Genomic DNA, 4,864 nt, shown 5'->3' with positions numbered 1-4,864 from the left:
CAGCACAGCCCCCGCCTCTGCAGTGTGGTTTGTGCCTCTTCCACATGCCTGGTTCCTTTCCACTCCTTCCCAGCCTCCTCCTCTTATGGCCGTGATTTTCATTGTAACCTGCCACTGTGCTCTTTCACTGCCTGCCGCCGCATAGCGCACTCCCATGCTGGGATCATGGGTATCCCTCACCTAACCCATTTCCTGCCATTTTCAGGGGTTTGGGCCGTAGTGGCACTTCAGTTGTCTCCTCCCACCCCTGTTCTCTGTAGCTCACAGCAGGACCAAAATGTGTTGGGCTAATTGAAGTCATTGGACCTAACAAAGGGAACTGGGTGGGATTAATGACTGGTGCTCTACAGCAGGTCAGACTAGATGCTCCGTTGAGCTCTTTCTGGACTTAAGCTGTAAAACAGCCCTCCTGGAGCATCACCTTTCCTGTGTTGAGCCCTGTATGTGATGGTCAAGCTAGAACATGCGTCGGAGAGGGGACAGACTGGCTCAGAGTCAGTGGTCATCTAGCCCAGTATCCTGTCTGGCAGCCCCAACCACTAGAGGAAGGTGTGGGAATATCCCAGTAGCAGATGTAGGGGTCATCTGACCCTACATCAGATTCACACTGCAATTTCTAAGAATTAAAGATGAGTTCAGGTCCAAGAAGGAGAGGTGTACTTTGTGTTGGCGTTCGCATGAGCTATGCTAACTCTGGGTGTTGTTTAGCAGGCCTCCGAAAATCTTAGTATTGCCATTATCATGTGGCAGTGAGTTCCCCAAGACTAATTTCTGTGTATGAAAAAAGGATTTCCTTTGCTATCATTTTGCTGTCCCCTTGTTCATATGTTGTAAGTTGGGGAAAACAGGCTTTCTCCCCACTCTCAGCCCATCAGTATTTTAAAAACTTCCATTGTGTTCCTTCTGCCTCTTACCCAACCCAATTTCTGTCAATCTCTTGGAGGCCCAGGCAATGCGTCCAATGACTCCTGAGAACGGGGAATCTACCATGAGCCACATGATGGCACTTCTAAAACAAGAGCCTCCAGTATAGTTATTCTTAGGACAAAAGCATCACAAAGAAAACATTCTTAAAAACAAAGTATTGACAATTTCATAATCATGCCAGGAGTAGCCTGCCTTGGATATCATTTGTGGTTGCAGTATCCATCATTCCACTCTATGCCTTTTATGACTCAGCCATGTGATTTGCATTGTCCTGTATGGCTCAGCCACATGGCTGGCACCTTTTTATGCCCTTCATGGCACAGCTGTGGGCATGGCACATCACTGTGCCTGTAATATGCCATAGTCAGGTGGCTGCCACCTCCCCCTTCCTTTGATGGTAATGGTGCGTGCAGGACAGCTAGTCTGGGTGTGTGAGGAGGTGGGAATGCTTTGTGCTAGTTATATGACTCCCATGGCTGACTCAAAGCCTCTTCCCACTTTGCATTGCTCTCCTTGTGAGGGAAAGTTTGCTCTGTGGGTCAGGGGAGATTAAGGATAGGTTTTGAGTTGCACATTCCAGTTAAGCCCAGTAAGTTCAGTGAGAACAGTCTGGAATCTGCATCCCCCTATACTGCCAATGGAAGAACCAAGATGAGGCCATGGGGAAAAATGACCCACAGCTGGAAACAAAAGAATGAAGTGCCAAGGGACAGTGCCAAGGAGCCAGGATGGACCTCAGAAGAGCAGGGCAGTGTGGGACTTGGCTCCTCCCAGTGGGGACGCTTTGAAGCCTGGCTTGTGCATGCTGTCTGTTCTCATGGTGGCTCCTAGGTAACTAATAGGGCCCTACCAAATTCACAGCCATGAAATATCATGGACAATGAAGTCTGGTATCTAGGGTAAAATGTACAGAATACTTAAATTTCGGTGGGGGGAGGAACCAGCATTTTTCAAATGTTGGGTCCTGATTCAAAAGTTGCAGGGAGTCATGGTATTGTCACCCTTCTATGCTGCCTTCAGAGCTGGGCAGCCAGAGAGCAGTAGTTGGCTCAGCACCCAGCTATAAAGGTAGCACTCTGCCAGCAGTAGTGCAGAAGAAGTACAGTACCATGCCACCCTTAATTCTACACTGCTGCCTTCACAACTAGGTAGCCAGATAGTGGCAGCTGCTGACTGAGGACCCAGCTCTATAGGCAGAAGTAAGGGAAGCAATACCATACCATCCTATCCTTATGGCTACTGGTAGTGACTCTCTTCAGAGCTGGTCTCCCAGCCAGCAGCTGCTGTCCGGCTGCCTGGCTCTTAACAGCTGCACTGCCTTCAGTAGCAATGCAGAAGGGTAGCAATACCACACACACAAACATTCCTTTTTAGGTCAGGACACCTACAATTACAACATCATGACATTTCAGCTATAAAGAGCTGAAATCAAGACAATTACAATTTTTAAAATCCTATGATCAGGGGTTGCCGAGCCATGGCGAGCCCTGCTCGCCAGCAGCGCTGTCCGGCGTTCTGTGAATGCGCGGATCGTTCTGCGCATGCTCAGATCGCCTGAACCCGGCTCTTCCGGGTTGTAATCTACTCGCCACAGGCAAGTAGATTACATAGATTGAAGCCCTGCCTATGACTCTGAAATTGGTGGAGCCCTGTTAATAGCTGATGCCTTGTTTTGAAAGGTTGTTGCCTGGATCCTGCGAGAAGTTTATCTTTGTTGACATCAATACTGAGAGATGGGGTGCCTTGAGCTCAAAGATCCGGTCAGCATGGGCACAGGGAATGCCCTTGTGGTACATCAGGAGTCCTGGACATTGGGCACATTAATGGCCAGGACAGAGCACAGATCCGATGAATCCACACCGCTCTCCCTCTGCCCTTAAATGCAATTGGTGGAGTAACAGCCTGGGCCATGAGACTACTTCTCAAGCCCTTTATTCTTTGTGTGTGAAATACACACACATCCCTCTCTATTCTCACCTCTTTATTCCCATTTATTCTAACACTGGAATAAATTGCCTAAGGAGGCTGTGGACTCTCCATCACTGGAGATATTTGAGAGCAGGTGGGATAGACATCTATCATAGATGGTGCTTGGTCCTTCCATGAGGTCTCTCTCAAGGTCCCTTCCAGTTCTAATGTTCTGTGATATTATACTTTGTTCCTATGGGTCAGGTCAAAGGTCCATCTAGCCCAGTATCCTGTCTTCTGACAATGGCCAATGCCAGGTGCCCCAGAGGGAGTAAACAGAACAGGGAACGAAGTGATCCATCCCGTCACCCATTTCCAGCTTCTGACTGAGCTAGGGACACCATACATACTAATGCTACATTCTACCTGCCCAAATCCTGAACCCCACCTGCTCTGCTTGTCCTGCCCACCACATGCCCTGCCCACGCTGCTGGCAGTCCATCCCGCACCCAACCTACCCTACATTCCACTCAGCCCATCTCATGTCTTGCATCCCTTCCACCCCATACCTACCTTGTCTACCCTATATCCAGCCCCTGCACTCTGCCTGGCTCCTGCCTTCTGCCTGGCCTGTGTTCTCGGCATGGCCTGCATTCTATGTTCCTACACAGTGAGACTTAGCATATTAGAAAACAGTGTTTGTAAAAACCCCTAGGTAATCCAGATTGCTCTGTATCAATTACCTTGTGTCTTCTGTATTTACCACTCCCCCAGTCTTTGTGTCACCTGCAGACTCAATCAGTGATTAATTTGTTTTGTGCCAGGTCACTAATAAAAATATTAAACAGTGCAGGGTCAAGAACCGATCTCCGCCCCCAGGAACCTCTCTCACTGAGACAGCCTCTTCCTCCCCTGTATGCCCAAACCAAGGCACAGCCCTATTCCCCCGCTATAGTCCAAAAGCCAGGAACCTCCAGCACCGAGATGGTACAAAGGTTGGGTGGGCCCCGCCCGGATCATGGCTGCAGTCTCTGCCTCATCCCCCTTGGATTTCCCAGTGTAATTGTTCTCCATGCTGAATGCCATCTCCTCCCCCATGGAGCTCCTCTTCCCCTCCTGTTCCTAGGTCTGATTTCTTTCTCTCCCTGAGCATATTGGAAAATCATTAGCCACCACCCAGGAGGGGCTGAGTTTCTAGCCAAGAGCAAGAGTGCTAAAGGGAATAACTATCCCAGACCACCAAAGCAGCAATGAGTGTGGTCTGCCATAGGGAAGGGCAAGGAGTAGAGCAGGGGGAACTGAGAGGACAGGCTGGCTTGGATAGGGCCTGATGGGGAGTTTCCATCCCTACTGGGGAAACAGACTTTTGGGAAGGTGCGTGGAAGGAGGTGCCCCCCTATGGGAGAATTGACTTAACTGGCAGCAGGGTCCTGGGCTAACATCTCAGCTGCGCCCATTTTCCTCTGTTTGTATGCTTCTGAGTTCCAAGCCCTGCTTTGACAGTGCCTTTTTAGGGCTGGGTCCGGTCTCTCAGCATAAGCTCACTGACTCGAAGCTGGCCTTGTCAAACACATCCACCCACCTGGCCAAGTCTCAGCCAGGACATAGTATACATACAAGTTGGTTCAAGGAATGGAGCCTGGGAACCAGACCTACTGGATTCTAGCCCCAGGGTTTTGGGCAGTGAGAGGGGATTGCATATTAGAGGAGAGGATGGCCTGAGAGTCAGGGCACCTGCCCTAGCCTTTCCACTGTCTCATAAAACATTTATCTTCCCTTCTTTGTGCCTCAGTGTACCCTTTGTTGATGGTATGTTTCTATGGAAATCCCCCTGCTTCTGGGGCATATGAAAGAAGGAGGGTTCTTATCAATGAGCCAAAATCTAGTTTCTGGGGCAGGGGGAGCTGTTTGATCAGCTATAGCTGCCTCCTGGGATTAGCTTGGGAGTTTTTCTCTTTCCCTGGCCAGACAGGGCTCCCCCACCTCGACATATGGGCAACAGCAGAACAAGAGATGAGTGTCTGTCACA

This window comes from Pelodiscus sinensis, chromosome 5 (assembly GCF_052426305.1).
Source record: "Pelodiscus sinensis isolate ZL-2025 chromosome 5, ASM5242630v1, whole genome shotgun sequence".
Taxonomy (NCBI): domain Eukaryota; kingdom Metazoa; phylum Chordata; order Testudines; family Trionychidae; genus Pelodiscus; species Pelodiscus sinensis.
Note: the sequence above shows the minus strand (reverse complement) of the source record.